Source organism: Artibeus jamaicensis, unplaced genomic scaffold, assembly GCF_021234435.1.
Source record: "Artibeus jamaicensis isolate MK-2021 breed Jamaican fruit bat unplaced genomic scaffold, CSHL_Jam_final contig_76, whole genome shotgun sequence".
NCBI classification, from domain to species: Eukaryota; Metazoa; Chordata; class Mammalia; order Chiroptera; family Phyllostomidae; genus Artibeus; species Artibeus jamaicensis.
The window spans coordinates 13385115-13404707 of record NW_026521954.1 but is presented as its reverse complement, the minus strand read 5'-3'; positions in this window follow the sequence as shown (position 1 = coordinate 13404707).

Below are 19593 nucleotides of genomic sequence, written 5' to 3'. Positions count from 1 at the left end.
CAGCACTCAGCCCACTAAGCAACACCAGACGGGGTTGATTTAATCAGACTGTGTTAGGGCCTCCCCTCACAGGCTCTTTTTAACTTAATCACTTCTTTAAAGACCCTACCTGAAAATATAGTCTCATTCTCAGGTGCTAGGGATTAGGGCTTCCACATATGAATTTTAGGGACATGCAATTCAGCCCACAACACTCCTGCTATTAGCAGACCAGTTTCTGACATCTCCTATTTCCACATATCACAGAAGGAGACATGACCACCAGCAGCCAGTGGTCATGAAGGGTATACCGTGAGTCAGAAAGCGCACGCCCTCTGCCAGCAATGTGGAATCACCCTTGTACTCTGTGCTTTTCCATGTGTCCTCACCAACCTGCCAGCCTCCGAAGTCTACTTGTTTAGAGCTATTATATTTATCTGACCCTGTCGCATTGTCATATTTTTTAAAAATTGCTTTGTTTCTTTTGTTTATAAAAGCAATATATGCTTATTGAAAAAAAAGAAAAGGAGAGCTATGTGGTGAAGTGTACAGAAGTATATATATAGAAGATAGTTAGAATCACCTCCTAAAACATACCCCCCAGGAATAGCTCCTGTTATCACATTCATAGTATGCCCATCAGAATATTTTCTCTATGCAAATACTTCTATGCTTTTTAATATAAAAAGTAGAAATCACAATACATACAATTGTTCAGCTTTGTTTTTTCTACTTCATCTATTACGGTGAATGAGTCATTAGTCTCTTGTCTGAGTGTAGCTGAAGTTTTTCCTACTTTGTCCTTGAACAAAGGAATTTCTAGTAGAAAACAGGGGCTGGAATGACCTGGCCACACTCCCCACACACAATCGCCATTATGACTCCGTCACACTAGGATCAAATCTTGCCCCCCTACTGCTTATCAAGACTTTAGAGAAGGAAAGGTAATGAAGGGGGAAAAAATAAAGATGAATGAAATGAAATAAAGGCTATAAAATGTACAATGGGGATAACTTATATGACTTTTCCTTCAAAAAAGTTTAACAGCAGTACAGGATAGGCACTGCCCAACCTGATGGCCACCATAAACTTCTGTCCCACATTCGCAGGTGCTGTCTGGCTCAGCATCAGCCCTGCCATTATCCCTCTTCCTCCAGAGTGGACACCTTTTCCTGAAACTAGTAAGGAAAGAATATGTTTTTTTTCCTGCCGGGTTTGCTGAGAAGACAAATGTTGGTAGCTATCCTCTCACCACTAGAGATCAACCTACCTGAAAATGGAACCACCATAGAGGAAAACAGGAAAGACACAAGGCATGCAAACCAATCCTTTGACAACATTCAAAGCACCTGGATCCGGCCATACCTGAGGTCAGTGTGGCCTAGCCTTTGTAGTTATAGAGGAGCCAATCAATATTCTTTTTGTGATGGGGGTTAGAGGGCTAAGAAGTTAAGCTGAATTTCTTATATTGGAATCCAATAGTCTTATCACGTCCATATATTCTTCCCCCCTTCAAAGTTCCAATGCCAAAAAAAGCCATTATATGCCTTACATAAAAATAGAGAAAGACTTTTGTCTAACAAATGAGAATAAACCTAAGGAAAGTAAATGAAGTTCATGGGTGATCATACCAGTTTCCTAGGCACAAACTCCTGAAATTATCACCCCTCATACCCATACTTACAACCTGCAATTTTTAGAAAAGGATAAATAGCAACAGAAAACAGAACTGACCACTGAGATGCATGCAGAAGCATCGGTATACTGAGTACTTTATCTCTCCACAAAAAAGATTTAGCACTAGCTGCAGTGAAGTTTCATGCCCCTAAAATTCATTACAGCTATAAAAAACACCACCATATTTCCATAAGCTATTAAAACAAACAGTTAAAAATAAAGCCCATTTGGTATCCAATATCCTTCACATGATCATTTTTTCCCATGTATTTGTGAAGCAACGAAATTTGATTAACTGAAATACATCTTGTAACTGATTCAGATTTCCACATTCTCTTCCACCCTTTAAAATAATAAGCTACAATTTCTCTAGCCATATAATTTATAAATTACATAGACTTGAATAATAACATGAAATACATTCATTGTATCCCCTCTTTGTCTTTTTCAACTGGTCTTTCATTTTAATGATCCTTTTTTATTCTTTTTAAAAATATTTTATTGATTATGCTATTACACTTTTCCCAATTTATCCCTTTATCCCCCCTCTGCCCTGCATCCCCAACCCTCCTGCATCCCCCCTCATTCGTGTCCATGGGTTGTACATATAAGTTCTTTGATTTCTGTGTTTCCTATCCCATTCTTAACTTCTCCCCATCTATTTTATGCCTATCAGTTATGCTTCTTATTCCCTGTACCTCCCCCCCATCCTTCCCCTCCCCTTCCCCACTGAAAACCCTGCATGTGATGTCCATTTCTTTGATTCTGTTCCTGTTCTAGTTGTTTGCTTAGGTTTTTATTTTTTGGTTCAGTTGTTGATAGTTGTGAGTTTATTGTCATTTTACTATTCATAGTTTTGTATCTTCTTCTATTTCTTAGATAAGTCCCTTTAACATTTCATATAATAAGGTGTGGGTGATGATTAACTCCTTTAACTTGACCTGAGAAGCACTTCATCTGCTCTCTCATTCTAAATGATAGCTTTGCTGGATAGAGTAATCTTGGATGTAGATCCTTGCCTTTCATGACTTCAAATACTTCTTTCCAGTCCCTTCTTGCCTGTAAGGTTTCTTTTGAGAGATCAGCTGATAGTCTTATGAGAACTCCTTTGTAGGTAACTCTCTCCTTTTCTCTTGCTGCTTTTAAGGTTCTCTCTCTTTAATCTTGGTAACTTAATGATGATGTGTTCCTCTTTGGGTCCAACTTCTTTGGGACTCTCTGGACTTCCTGGGCTTCTTGGAAGTCTATTTCTCTCACCAGATTGGGGGAGTTTTTCTCCATTATTTGTTCAAATAAGTTTTCAATTTCTTGTTCTTGTTTTTCTCCTTCTGGCACCCCTATGATTCGGATATTGGAATGTTTAAAGCTGTTTCAAATGTTCCTAAGCCTCTCATTTTTTTTGAATTCTTGTTTCTTCATTCTGTTCTGGTTGCATGTTTATTTCTTCCTTTTGTTCCAAATTGTTGATTTGAATCCAAGTTTCCTTCCTGTCACTGTTGGTTCCCTAGATATTTTGCTTTATTTCACTTTGGGTAGCCTTCATTTGTTCCTTCATTTTGGGACCAAGCTCAGTCAGTTCTGTGAGCATCCTGATTACCAGGGCTTTGAACTTGCTATCATATAGGCCGGCTATCTCTTCATCACTTAGCTCTCTTTCTGGAGTTTTGCTCTCTTCTTTCATTTGGGCCATATTTCTTTCTCTTGGTGCACCTGTTAAGTTGTAGGGGGCGGGGCCTTAGGTATTCACCAGGGCAGGGCAACCCTCTTTGCTGTGTTGTGGCTCTGCCTGTGGGGGGCAGGGCGGGGGTGGGGCAGAGAGGAAACAGTGTGGCTTGCTCGCTGGGCTCTAGCCCCACTTTCCAACCAACTCTCGATTGAGACTGGGAATCTCTCTCTCTGTGGCAACCCCCGCCATAGTTTACAGCTAACTTGGAGTCTTAGTTTCCCATTCAGTCAGCCCTGCCTTGCTTGTGTGGTCCACCACCTCACTGTGGGTTCTTTCAGCCAGTCCTGCTCCCATGGTCCACCTCATTGCCACAGGTCTCCTCTGCCCGCCTGTCTCCTTCCTACTGGTCTGGCTGAATGTTTCCTTAACTCCTTAGTTGTTGGAGTTCCATGCGGTTTGATTTTCTGGCACTTCTGGTTATTTATTATTTTTAGAGTGGTTATTATCCTACTTTTGGTTGTGCAAGGAAACAAAGGGATTCTACCTATGCCTCCATCTTGGCTGGAACTCTCATTTTAACAGTTCTTGATAAACTCTCCACAAACACCAAATGGCATGGGTGTGAGAACAATATAAAGGGAGGTATTAACATTTATTTGGCACATATTATATACCTATTACATCACATGGTTTTTTACTTTATAATATTTAATACTAACCCTATTCTTTGGAGCAGGTGTTATGCCCCCTTCTTCTAATAGGAAAAGCTTTATTCAAGTTTTACTCAAGTTTAAAAAGCTATAAAATAGCCATGGTAGACATTGTTAGTTGCTCATCCATAACCATTTTTCTTCTTCTTTGCTGGTTGACTATGCTGTCATTAAAAAGTTGGAAATGCTGAACAGACTGTATCCCAGAGTTCTCTACTGCTAGAGCATGAGTGTATGACCCACTCTAGTCAATGGGGCCTGAGGAAAAGTCTGTGGGGGGAGGGGGGATTTTGGAAAGTCTACCCCCTGATTAAAAACTAAAATACATACATGAAAGAAGAGAAGAGTCCTCTTTCCCCCTACTTTTTATTTTTGGATGAGGCATTGTAATGATGTGATATCTGGGGCTGTGGCAGTCTTCTTGAGACTATGAGGGTACAAACCCAATGATGAAGTTAACTGTTCTAAAACATTGTAATGATGGTGAAAAGGAAAAATGGTCCTTACTGACATCTTCGAAATTCTCATTTAACGAACCCTGAGTCCCCTCTACCTCAAGACTTAGAACAGTGCCTGGTAAATAGCAGGCACTTAACAAACATCTGTTGAGTGAATAAATGAATGACTTTAACTTTTTCTAAATTCAGTGGTTTAGCATGGTGGATAGGAGTGCACAGTTGGCTTCCCAAGTTGTCTTTTCTTCCATTTGTCTCTCTTACAAGTTCTGTTAACTTGGGCTCATATCTTCCCTCTTGGAGTCTCAGTTACCTCCTCTGTACATGGTGCTACAGACTGAATGTTTGTGTCCCCCCAAAATTCATATGTTAAATTCTAACCATTAATGTGACACTATTAGGAAGTGGAGTCTTTGGGAGGTGATTAGGTCACAAGGGTGGAGTACTCGTGAATGGGATTAGTGCCCTCATAAATAAGAGGTTCCGTATCTCTTCTGTCCTATGAGGTTACGTGGAGAAGGCTGTTGTCTATGAACCAGGAAGTGAGCTTTCGGCAGACACTGAATCTGCAAGCATCTTGATCTTGACCTTCCTTGCCTCCAGAACGGTGAGAAATAAATCCCTGTTGTTTATAAGCCATTCAGTCTATAGTATTTTATTATAGCAGCCTAAAAGGACTAAGATAAATGGAGGTAATGTTGTCTTGGAGGATATAGTCATTTGTTCTTTCATTAAATATCTGCTTATGTGTTAAGGTCCATCCTCGACAGTATTATTGGGTAGCACAATTTCACACATAATATGGAAACAAAATATGTTCACTTTGCTTTCCAGGTTCTAAAGATGCAATGGGAAAACAGACAACGTATTTCTGAAATCTTTTGTCTTAGGGCAATATCATTGGTGCCTCAAAGATGTAAGCCAGTTCTCAAAACGAGCATGCTACAGTTGGAGAAAGGAGAACTCGGGTTCAAGGTGCCGTTATTTGATCTTGGGAAACTTCTAAACACTTCTCTCTCAATTCCCTCCTGAGCAAAATGTAAACAATGGTTTCTTCCTACTTGCCTCCCCACAGTGTCTAGGCAGTCACAAGTCCTAGCAGTGTGCCTCTGGTCCAGTGAGATCATCGGATGAGGTTATTTCCAAGAGTGCCCTCTGTAAACTGTAAATAGACAGGTGGTGGTCAAAATTCTCACTAAAAAACAGTAAAATTCGGTTGAAAGACCAAGCCCTATGGGCAACAGCCTTAGAGATAATGTACATGAAAGCCCTTCTCTGGCTATGACACACAACAGGAGGAATATTGAAGAGGAGCTGCCAGCCGTGATTTGCTATTATAGCGTTCTGTTGAAACAATTCATTTCACTTAAGATTGACTTCCAAAGTCCTTAGTCTGACTAATGACAACCTTCTGAAATGATTTTCTTAGAAAACTAAATGATTTTGCTTCCTGAAAAATTCATATAATATAGCATATGACAGATCACCATAGCCATACATTTAGATCCACAATTACTAGATACAAATAAAGAAGAGCTGGAGAGAAGATATCATACATACTTTTAATCAGGAAAGAAAAAGACCTTTGTAATCAGTGTCGTGCAAAAGCCATTAACCGAAGTCCTAAACTGAAGCTCAAATAATTGAAAAATGAAAATAATCCATCTACTCATGACAGGGAGATTGCAGTCCTATAAAAATGTTGAATGCACATAGAGATGAGAAGGGTTGACACTGCCATTTGGTAATTGGCTAAATAACAGTCATAAACAAATGGAAGAAATAACTACATTGAGAGCAGAAGTCAGAATTTTCCCCATCATTGTCTAAGGACCACAACACAGTGATCCAGAATTTTGATGCCTAAATCTTTAGTTATGTGGAATAGGACCAACAAAGATGAAAGTCGTTATAATGTGTCCATCCCTTGTCTGTCATTCCATCCACCCATTCACCCATCTGTCCATCCACTCAGTTTAACCACATGAAAATGCCATTATATGGTTACTTTTGACTTAGAAGAAAGTCAACTTCATATAATTTAACATAAAATATTCAATTAATACTTATTGAACATGCTAATAAGAAATCTTCCCATCTCTGTACGTCCCCAATGGGAAAGCACATACCAACAACTATTTATGAGTTGTCAATGTTCAAAGCGCTATGGGATTACATTGATATGTATGCACAGAAAGAGCATACAACAAATTATGAGTAGGGACGTGGTTGTGGGAGTTTATAAATTTATTTTCCTTTTTGCCTAGTGTATTTTGAAACTTTTTAATCAATAAAAATGCATTATTTTTGTAATTAAAAGTTTCTTGAAAATGTACCATGGAGGTTGCAGAATTAATGGCTATTAGTAGATATGATTAAGCTAAAGGATTTAAAAGTTAAAATAGATGAAGCAACCTAGGTAAAATGAGAAGAGACTGAATGTACACATAGACGATGTCTAGACTATATATAAAAACAGAACTTATGACCCACAACCTGCAGCAGCCAGCCTGGGAAACCAACCTATAGTAACCAGCCCAGGAAGCTAAACAATAACTTTAGTTGACCCCAAACATCCAGGACTTGGTTACTGTAATAACCGAGCTTCCCTAATGTTTGTCTCTACTTCAAACTTAGGACCAATCAGACAGAGCCCAAAATGCACCCCCAACCAATCACATAACATGACCCATGTGTAGTTAGCCCACCTCCAGCTTCCCCCAGGCCAACAGCCTCTACTCAGGGCACACTGGAAGCCTTCCTTTGTTTCACTCTAAAAACCTGCCCATTCCTCTGCCTGCCTCTGGGTCTCTGCCAAAACACAGGTGATGGTGGCTGACCCCTTTACTACAGCACTATACACACTCTAAATAAAGACACCTTGCCTGTTGTAATTTGGTTGGTCTTCATTTATTTCCATCAAAGAGAAAGAGAAATGAATTCAGGAATTAGCTTAGCACACAGAATGCAACGACAAAGGCATACGTGTTTATGAGAAATAAGCACTGTAGCAACTCTCCACAGCCCACTGTCCACAGGGCCTAGCTGGGTTCTGTTAAGCCCCAGGAGATGAAGTTGTTTCACCTCTCTCTATTCCTTCCTCACACCCCCTTCCAGCCTGCTTTACCTCCCAGGCCCTCAACCTGAAAGACAAATCTAGAGCCACCATATCCTTCTGTTTAGGTTTGACTTTTGAGGGCTGAGTCAGAATCAGGAAGACCTAGGAACCAGATTTAGTGACAAGAATACCAACTCCACGAGGGACGGGAAGGAACATGTCTGTTCAGACCCTCTCATTGTACCCAGTTAAATGACTGAAATAACCAGTTAAGTGATTGAAATAAACACATGGATACATCCAGGGCAACTAAAAATGACTAGATTTAAAAAATCTATCTTGCTCCCCTGAAGTTCCCGAACCAAAACACAGTCAGAGAACACCTATGGTCCTACACACCAAATATGACCAAATAGACACAGGACCCAGAGATCAGGGTCATCACTCCCTAGTAATCTGTCCTACGATGCTCAGTGCTCACTTGGATACTGCTGCATTTCCAAACGCTATCTTCCTCTTGTGCTCACTGGACAGTAAACATGAATCGCTATTAATAATAATTTTCTACTGCACGTCCAGAACAATCCATCCAGAGAAAATTGGAACTTCTTCTTTGCTGAGGTCCAGTCCCATCAATTTGATGCTCATTTCATAGAAAGGCCATCGAGCAAAATTAATGTACCCAAACAAATAGAGTTTGTCCTTGTAACTGATTCAGAGTATGACAGGAAGCAGGAGGGCTGCCGCAACAGCTTCCTCTGGGAAATTTATTTTCAGAACATTGAGTTATTTTCTTCTACTCTACCAGATTACATTAAAATCTTTTTTTTAAAAAAGGGAAGAAAGGAAAATAAAACTTAGCTGTCTGTTTTTATAGAAATCACTCTGTGATCTAGCTTCATTTAGATTCAGTCGTTACTGTCCGAGTCAAAGACTGTTTTAATCTCAGAGTTATTTTACTTTTCCATTATTCATCTTCCCCATTTTCTTCACACTGCCCCCAGCATGTTTTACTCCCAGCCTCTTCACCTGAAAAGGAAAATCTAGAGCCACCTTGTGCCAGAGATGAGGAAGCCTCTTTCAAACCCTACACCTTGCCTGAAATAGCACCTTAGACTGTTACCCAAAACTCTGGTCGTCCTTTTTCTGCATGTTAGCCAGCTCCATTATAGTGCCTGCCTCACTCTCGGTCATCGCAAGAGAAAACGAATGCCTCCCCCATGTGATCTGTCTGCCACTTGACACCCTCCATCACAGCCGACTGAACCTAAAACCAGCCAGTTAACGGGCTAACCTGTGAGGGCATGGAAACCAAGCATGAAATCTGAAAACATGTGTTTCCTACTATGTGACACTCTGGAAAAGGCAAAACTATGCAGATGCTAAAAGGATCAGGGGTTAGGGAAGGAGAAGGGAAGAAGAGCTGGAGCACAGAGATTTTTTAGGGCAGGGAAAACACTCTGTATGACACCCGATGGTGGATACGTATCAGTATACACTGGCCCAGGCCCATAGCGCATGTAAACCCAGAGTGAAGCCTAATGTAAATTACTGACTCTGGGTGACAATGACAAGTCAATGTCAGTTCATGGACTACAGCGAATGCACCACCTTGGTGTGGTATGTTGATAGTGGGGAGGCTGTGCATGTGTGGGGACAGGTGGTACGTTAGAAACCTCTGTACCTTCTGATCTATTTTTGCTGTGAACTGAATACTGCTCTAAAAAAAAGTAAAGCCTACTAAAAAAATCAGCCATGTAAAACTCTATCTAAACAGAAAAGACAGTAACAAAACAAACCAACCAGAGTGATTTGGTCAGAGATTCGATTTGGGAAATATGAAGCAAGTCAGTTGTTTGGCAGAAAGAGACACGGAAAACTTTCAAACAGAAGGCATGAGTGAGCCCACATTACCCATAAGAAGCGGTCAGGAAGGCACTAACTGACGGAAGGGGAGTCGTTGGTGGGTAGGAGCAGGAAAAGAGCAGAGCCGAGTCGCTGAGTCAGCGGGATGGCAGGCAACTGGTGATTGCGGGCTGCTGAGCTGCAAGGAGAGAACCCAGTTCCTGGTCAGGTTTCCCACAGGCTCTCCAGGGCAGCTCGTGTCGTGTGACCTTCCTATCATCATGTGTATATTTGAAAAACATAAAACCCTATTGCAGAGAGTCTGCCTCTCTTTTGTAATAGAAAAGAGCTGAACACACTCTGCAGACTAAACCTCACCACATCTAATGGATCTCAACCTTCCTGCACAAAGAGGAGTAAGGAAGCAGAGAGGAGCCTGAGGTTACAGGCAAGAGCTGTGAGTTCTAATCCAGCTCGGCTACTAATCTGCCTGGTAACCATAAGTAAGGGGCTATTAACTCTAAATCTGTTACTTCAGCCATAAAGTGGAGTTGGATCAGATGCGTTCACTTGGTAACTTTACTGAGTGCCTGCTATGGGGCCAGTTGTGTGCTGGCTGATGGGCACAACAGCGAACTAAGCATGCTTTTACCCTGCAGGCTTATGTTGTGGTTGGTAAACAGGTTATTACAAAATCATATAAAATTAGTGTTACATTTAAGAGTTCATTTGGAGTTAATGAGGAGGGACCATCTGGTTGGTGAAGGGGGCCTTCCTGGGGACATGGAGTCCCAGATGAGGGATGGCTGTGATCTAGTGAAACAGAAGAGGAGAAGAATGGTCCATGTGATGGTTAACTTTATGTGTCTATTTGGTTAGGCTGTGTTCTGTTATGTGATCAAACACTAAACTAGTTGTTGCCTCAAGGGTATTTTGGAGACATGGTTAGCATCTATAATCAGTTAAGTAAAGATTACTCCCAATAACATCGGTGGGTCTCATCCAATCAGTTGAAAGGCCGTAAGAAACAACTGAGGTTTCCCAGAGAAGTTGCTCAAGGCCACTGTATCAACAACCCCTGACTGAGCTGCCAGCCTACGAACCTGCCCTACAACTTTTAAGCTCACTAGCCTCCCCCCACCCAAGTGCATGAGCTAGTTCCTCAAAATAAGTCTTTTCTATTGTGTTAATTCTGTGTCTTTGGAGAACACTGACTCATACAGTCCAGGCACTGGGTCTCTCATGAGCTTCCCTAGCAGACAACACTTCACACCTGCAGTTTGTCACAACTGGGGGGGGGGGGGGGTGGAGGCAAGAGAGTCCTGTGCAACCACTGGGGGGAGGGCTCCTGGCAGGAAGTGCCTGGTCTTCTGACCTCACCTCACGCACCTTTTCCCTTTGCTTATTCTGCTTTGTGTTTCTTTTACTACAATAACTCACAGCTGTGAAGACAGCATATGCTGAGACCATGAATCCCCCCCTAGGATCATTAAGTGCAGGGGTGCTCTTGGGGACCTCCAACATAGGTTCTCTTGGTGATGTTTGGGGAGCAAATATCCATGCTATGAGAGAGAAGTTGGGGGTTGACGGCTTTCACTAAATAGTCATTTACAGAACTCCTTTAAATAGAATTTTACTCATTCATTGTTGTTCATTCATTTATAAAACTTGTGTCAAGTGCACACTATGTTGTAGTCACTCTCCTAGGAACTGGAGGGATGAGAAAGAAACGTGGAGAAGAGAACATTACATCCCTCTTCACAAAGGGCTCAGAGTTTCAAGGCATTTGGACAGGGAGATAGGGAGATCAAGTTCAGTGGGAGATGGCTGGACCAGAGGTCAGAGCGAGGCTTTGGGGAGAACACAGGGCAGAGACACACGACGATCTCTGCTTAGGAAACTGGGGACATTGTTCCAAAGACATCTGACATTAAACTAGAATTTAGTGACCAGGTAGACGTTGGTCCCGTCGAGAAGAGGGTAAGGACATCCTGTGAGCAAGAATAAAGACACAGAGTCATGAGATAACTGGTTCTAGAAGTAGGAAGTTGAGGGCGGCTGCAGCTGGGAGGAGGTGAAGCCAGGTTTGTATTAGAGTAAGAGCCCAGTCTGTGTGAAGAGTCACACGCCATGGTAAATTTTTAGGTTTGATTTTGTTTTTCTGGTGAGCAACGGAATAACACTGGAAGTTGGGGACAAGGATCAGAATTGTGATTTTAAAAAAACCTTCTACTGGTTTCCTAAGCGAACAGAGGCTACATAATAGAATGGCTAAGACGAGAGAGCCAGACCACCTGTGTTCTAGCACTACCTCTGCCACTTATGTCTGGATGGTCTGGGATGAGTTACTTAACTTACCTGCCTTAGTTTCTGCACGTGTAAAGAGAGGATATCAAGGACCCCTGCCTCAGTGGGTTACTGTGAAGGTGTATATGCTAATAAACTCAAAGCACACGGAACAGCATATGCTCTCAATAACCTGCAGCCTTCCTTATATCCACACTAAAGCAGCACTTGTGTCACAGGTTTTATTTGTACGTAAGTTTTTGGGAACAGATTCTGCATAGAGCAAGATCCAATATTAGTATAAGTTTTGGCAGAGAAGTGGGAATTAAGTCTTTCCTAAATGTATCTGTATTTAAATCACAACACACACATGGAAATACTGGAGTGGGCCTGTTTGGAGGATCTGCGTGTTCCTCCACGGTAATAACAGGCGCCCAGGAAGCCAGAGTCCCCTGTAGCTGGCTAACGGAAACCAACACAGATTACCAACTCGGTGGCTGTTATCTGTTTTCCATGCCTACTGATTGCTAATCAGATGAATCATAACCCTAAAAATCTGCCACATTGAATTAAGATTTCACCCAAATCAAGTTGTTGTTTCTTTTTTTCCATTACTATAATAATGCACTAAAATCATTTCTAATGTAGTTTTTTTGGGGGAAAAACTCAAACAGCCCAGAAACACATATGGCAATAGATGCTCAAGAACTTTTGTACGGAAAGGATTTAGAGGTAACTATGTATTTGGAACGTTCTTCTCCCAGGCAGCTCAACAGCCACCACTATCATCTTAATTGTGTCAAGACTCTGAGTGTTTGCTGCACTATTTCCTGGTGGATGCTGGCATTCTTTGGCTTCCTCAGCTTATGGCCACATCCATCTGTGCCTCATCTTCACATCTGTCTCTCCGCGTGTCCTCTCCTCTTCTGCCTGTTTCAAATCTGTCTCTGCCTTTCTTTCATACGGACACTTACCGTATTTGGGGTCAACCAAGGTAATCTGGAATGATCTCATCCCAAGATCCTTTACTTAATTACATCTGCAAAGACTATTCTTCCAAATAAGACAATATTCACAAAGTCTGGGGATTTGACACGGATACATTTCGGGGGGGAAACACCATTCAACCCACTACAACCACCTTATATAAACTAGCACCACCCACCTCACATCACCATCATTCTGACTCCTCACCCTGCATTCTTCTTTTTCATAGCATGTCATCATTTCACATTCTAATATTCTATTAATTGCATGTCATTATTTGTGCCTCCTATGAGACCAGAAACTTTGTGAGAACAGAGATGTGTTTACTACTTCCTCTCCTCACTTCTAGAGTAGCACCTGGCACAATTCATTTGTTGAATGAATGAATGAATGGAAATATCCATTAGGAAGCATGCTTAAGTCTGTGTTTGCTTAGTAAGCACGGTTTTCTGCCTAGAGTGTATATTCATTTGGGGTGTCCTGGAGGGTTGCCGATGGAGTCCAACCAGGACCGAAAAGCCACCCTCCGTCCTGCCACTTGTGTAGAGAGAAAAGCACATCTCATGCCAATCCCATTTTCTCATCTCCCAATCATTCTCTAGAGGCTACCATTGTTATCAATTTTCTCTATACATCTCTCCAAACACTCAGTGCATATATGTGTATCTAAGATTAAGATTAACCTTCAACAGTATTATATGGTTCTCTGTTGAATTCACTTATTAGAGGAATCACATGCTTCTTTAAAACACCTCTTTAAGCAAAAGTTCTTATCCTTTTGAACTCATTGAATTTCCAATTCCATTCAAACTCTCCTTACCCCATACGGTCCAGCCTGATAAATCCTCTAAATCTCTAAACTCATTTTGCATCATTGTCCACCCTGTGGATTGGAGACAGAGACCAGCAGGGTGGTCAGGACCTTCAGCAAAAGGACTGAAAATATTGGCATGATATTTGTACTGAAAGGCAAGACAATGAGGCCCTGGACCACCTTTTAGACCCAGTGTCTTGCTTCTCCCTCTCCCCACCTCCCCTCCTCCACGCTAGGCTCAGCCCTGGAGGTCTCCAGGGCTTAATGCATACCGCAGCGTCTTTGTTCAAGCTGTTCCTTCTGCCAGAACTGCTCTTTCCTCCATTCTTTCCAGGAACAGCTCTGTCTTATCACTAGTCTCCCCCTGAATGTCATCCACCCTATGAGGTCTTCCCTGACTTTCTACTAGCCCAGCAAAAAGCAACAGCCCAATCGCTAAAAATAATGATAAAATGTTTCAGGTGAGATTTTACATCAGCCAAGTCTCTCCCCTGCCCCTGTATTCTTTTTCTCAATCTTAGCATCTTTTCCTAATCTTAGCATCTTTTATGTGCTTTACTTGCTCTCAGAGCACCCTGTACGTCCTCCACATAGTTCTCAACACACTGTCTTGTAACTGCCTGGTTATTTGTCTGTAAGTTCCATCTCGTAGTGACCTCCTTGAGGGCAAGAACCTTGGGATCTTTGCCGAGATCATTCTAGCAAACTATAGAAACTGAGGGGATTGTGGACCTCCCCCCCTCGAATTGAAGTCCATTGGGTGTAAATGGAGACTGCCAAAGTGTGCCTGGCATCTGAAGTGATGGCAGTGTTACGGGGGACTGACCCCTTCATTTGCAGGCTCTGGGCTAACTCTGGATGGTTAGGGCCAGAATTCAATTGCAGCGCACTAGTTGGTGCTGACGCGCCCCCATCCTGACTCTTCCAGTGGCTCCTTGCTCCAGGGTGCAAAACACCGGAGGCTCCCAACGAAGACCGGCTTTGAAATACAGGCGTTGGCAAAGCCTCCCTTAACAGAAGCCCTGAAGGTAGCAGCAGTGTTTCATGTCTTTTCTTACTAAAGGAGCATTATTTTAAAGGTCATGGTGATACTGGACAAGGTGCGTTCAGGCCTATGTTAGGACGTTTTGAACACATAGGTATTATAGAGTGAGGTTGTGAAAGTGATGACAAGTTTCATTTAAAGATTTTGCCTTTTCTAAACCCTGAGTACTATCAAAAAGTACACTCCAAAGGGGTATTTCATGGGAACAGGGTAAAGAAATTATCTGTGGGAAATACTGAAGGCAAAAGAGCCTCAGAATTCAAAACTGACATGGTGACATAGGGATGTATTTTCACATGTTCCTGTGAGTTGGAAAAAGTCTGTTCTGGTCAGCTGATTTGCTAATGAAGCGTGGCTTTGCCAACTTACTTTTAAGTTACAAGCTTTACATACAATGAATAAGCCAAATCTGCAATTCCAAGGTTTTAAAATATATATACTTAAAGCTCATGATAATATAAATAACTGTAATAAATAACAGTGTATTTGGCAAAAAGTTTGTAAAAATGTTAATATCTTTTCTTTCTCAATTCTGAGTTAAAAAATAAGGTGCCTTGAATTGAATGAGTCACATTAATACCCTGACGTCTTTTAAAAGCCTTTTCAGTTTACTTTCCAGAAATTGAGAAAGTGAGTAACTCGAGCAAGGGAAGACCTAAATGAGATGCCTGGTGATAAAATAAAAAATGATTTTTAGTGGTAGAGTGCTCTGTGATTTTTAGTGTATTCTTAGGAGATTAAAGATTTTAGTGACATTGTTATTACACAATTTTCATATTTACCTATATAGTTGGGCAGATTTTCTCAGTGTTTGTCTATAAACATTTAAACTATAAATAGAACTAGTGATGGATCCTGTCTTACCTAGCAGTAACTAATATTCCTCTGCTAACATGTGAACTACTGACAAAAAATACTGCACCATTCATCTCACCAGAAGATACACTTCTAATAAAATGCCACAGAAGGCATATCGGGCTAACCTTTTTATGGATAAAATAATAAACTTTGGACAAAATAAAGGAACCATTACAGTCACATACCCTGTAACAATGTTTCCATCAAAGATGGATTACATATTTACATGACAGCGGTTCCATAAGATTATAATGGAGCTGAAACATTCCCATCACCTACCATGTCACTGGTGTTAGAACATCATAGTGCAATGCATTACAATGGCCTACAGCAGTCAGTACGGTAACATGCTGTATAGGCATATACCCTAGAAGCAATGGGATATACCATATAGCTTAGGCTATACCACCTGGGTTTGTGTAAGTGCACTCTATGATGTTCGCACAAAAATGAAATTGCCTAATGACACATTTTTCAGAACATAACCCATCGGTAAATGATGCATGATTATATCTGATGACACTGGAAAGTAATCAAAAGCCAGCTGGCAATAATTGATGGGATGGCCACTCTTCAAAGAATTGAAATATAATGAGTGTGATCTATGCTCATACATCTTTTCATCTGAGAGCACTACTCAGTTTGCATGGTGAAAGGCAGCTGAAATTCAATCAAAAAGCCACAGTCTTAATGGCTTAAGGAATTAAAGGATGAAGTCTGGGGATTCCAGAACAGCTAGAAATTGAGGTGGGAAATCCTGAAAAGGAGGGAGTAATAGAAAGAGACAGTTCCAAAACCTATACATACATTCTACCCCAATCCTTGGTTGACTCCTGAATTCTTGGTGCATGGTGGATATTCCAAAGAGCTCAGGAAAAAAAAAAACAACAGCTAAAAGAAATGATCAGAAATTTCAGGTAGAATTTTACTTCAACTGACTTAATTATCCACTAAAACGAATCAACATTCATCAGAGGAAGATAACAGAATCTAAGGCTCTAAATATTATCTATGATATTCAGTAAAGGGTTAGACATTAACAGGTATGTAAAGAAACAGAAAAGTTTGATTCATTGTACAGAGAAAAAGTAGTCAATAGAAACTGATTTCAAGATGACGCCCATGTAAAAATTAGCAAAGACATTTAAACAGTTATTATATGTAATAACTTTTTAAAAAGACTTTAAAAATAAGTGGTCACAATGAATTAACACATGGAAAATAGCAGAGATGTAGACACTCTTAAAAAAGAACCAAATGGAAATTCTAGAACTGAAAACTACACAATTTGAAATTAAAAATTCCACTGGGTGGGTTTAACAGCTAATTGGAAATGGCTGAAAATGGGCAAAAAACAAATGAAAAGAAATTATCCAATCTGACAAAGAGATACAAACTATTGGAAAAAATGAACAGATTCCTACTAATCTGCAGGATAATATCAAAGAGTCTAACATACATGTAACAGGAATGCCAGACAGAAAAAAATATTTGAAAAAATAATGGCTGAAATTCACCCAAATTTGTTGGACTACATAAATTTTCAGATTCAACAAGCCCAGCAAAACTCAAGCTGAATATAAATACAGAAATTCATACAAAGAGCATCAGGTCAAACTATTGAAAACCAAAAATAAAGAGAAAATCATAAAGACAGCTAGAGAAAATGAACTTAGTACAAATTGGGTGGGTGGGTGAATGGAGATGATTCAGACACATTGAAGGCTAGAGGACAACAGAATTATACAGTTGGAGCCAGGAAGGAGGTTACCATTAATCCAGAATTCGATCTCCAGAGAAAATATCCTTTGAAAATAATGGTGAAATAAAAATAATTTCAGATAAATGAAAACTTGGAATTTACTACCAGCCATCTGCATTACAAGAAATGCTTTAAAAGGTTCTTCAGAAAGAAGGGCAATGATAGTAGATGGAAACTAAGATCTACAGAAAGGATTGAAGAGCACTGGAAATGGTAAATACGAAAGATTATACATTGTTGTCTTAATTTCTTTGGAAGAAGTGTGATTGTTTAAGGCAAAAATTATTCACTGTATTTAAACATATGTGGATCTAACATATATTACAACAGTAATATATAGAATGAGTGATGTGGACTGCGGCCAGTGGTGTCCACAGTGCTGTGGAGGCAATGAACAAATTCCCAGGGACTGCAGTAGTCCTGTGGAGAAAATGGATGGCTCGGCCACTCTCTGAGAGAGGGGGAGGGGGGAGCCATGACCCTTGCCTGAACAACCTTTTATTGCTTTCTAATAGCATATATCAAAGAAGGTTCTCATTATGCTCAGGTTTGCTTTAGGTGATTATTTTTTTACAGATAACAAAGGATAGGATATTACTGATTACTTCTTACAGATTAACAAGGAAAAAATGTTGCCAATGCAAGGGAATGATAAGAGTGATTGGTCTGGTTACAGTCCCTCCTTGGGAGAATTGGCACAAACTTCAGGAAGCTACTTTAAAGATATGCAGTAAGCATTTTCTGCTTCAACCCAGGGTGAGGGAGTTTTAGCAAGAGCAAGCCTCAAAGCAGCCCAGGTATAATGCAAGCCTGCTTTCCCACAGGAAAGCTGATCTGAGGATTTGGCTTCCTGTGTGCCAACTTGCACCTGTCGGTTTTTCAATAGTGCTGAGCTACATTTGCCATTGCCCCTTGGATCAGTTTCCTATAAAAGAGGGATAAATGGAACTACATTGCTGCACGATTCTTACATTTTATGTTAGTTAGGTGGCACAATTTGAGGTCTAAGTGCATTGAAATAACTAAGGATATCTACAGTAAGCAACAGAGTAGGGACTAAAAATTAATGTAAAGACTTTTAGCAAAAGATCAATAGAAGAATTAAGATGAAATATGAAGAGATATTGATTAACTGAAAAGCAGAAAAGAAACAGAGGAACAAAAAAGAGTAAAACAGATTGAGCGTGGGCCTGCGAACCAGACAATCAAGGTTCCATTCCCAGTCAGGGCACGTGCCTGGGTTGCAGACCAGTTCCCTGCCGGCCAGTTCCCAGCAGGGGAAGCACGAAAGGCAACCATACATTGATGGGTCTCTCCCTCTCTCCTTCCCTTCCCCTCTAAAGATAAAAAAAAAGGGTAAAACAAATAGAATATAAATTGTAAAGCAATAGTAGATCTAAATCCAACCACATGAATATTACATTAAATGTAAACAGACTAAAAACTGCAATTAAAAGGCAGAAATTATCAGGCTGGATTTTTTTTAAAAACCAAAACCAATTATAAGCTATCTACCATTCATACTAAATATAAAGTCACAAATACATTGAAAGGAAAAGGTTGGAAAAGATTTACCATGCAAGAAGTAAGCCTAAGAAAGATGGAGTTGTTATATTAATATCAGATAATGTAGCAATATAGATTTCAAGCCTGGAGTACTAAGAGAGATAAGGAGGGCTAGTTTATTAAAAAGAGAAGAAAAGATCAAATCATCAGTAAGACATAAAAATCCTGTGTATGCATGCACCTAATAACTTCAGAATACATAAAGCAAAACCTCACCAAACTAAAAGAAAAGAAATAAAGACACAATCATAGTTAGATTATAGTACCCTGTCAGATTATAGTACCCAGACACAGAACAACTAAATTTAAAAATCCAAATAGGTGATGTGAACATTATCAATACTTAACTGAATTGATATTTATAGAAACAATTGACAGTTACAGTACCACTCGGTCTGCAGAATACACATTCTTTTTAAAGCACGCATGCTTTAAATGTTCACTAAAGTAAATAATATTTTGGGTTGTTAAGTCTCAATTAAATTTCAAAGGTTAAATTCTTAAAGTATCTTCTCTAGCACAACAGAATTAAATTAAATTAAATCCCTCAATATTTGGAAATTAAACAACACACTTCAAAAAAGTGAGTCAAAAAAATCATAAGGAAAATAAAACACTGTTTAGAATTAATTGAACCTAAACGCATAAAATGTGTAATGCAGATAAAGCAGTGCTTAAAGAAAAATGCATAGCTTTATATAAAAAATAGCTTATATTTAAAATTAAAAATAGAAAGGTGAAGAATTATAATGTAATCTAAGAAGCTAAAAAAAACAAGAGGAAATCAAACCCAAATTAATGGGATGAAAGAAATTAATAAAGAGCAAAAATCACGATACTAGAAAACAGAAATACAACGGAACAAGAGATAGGTTTCTGAAATAA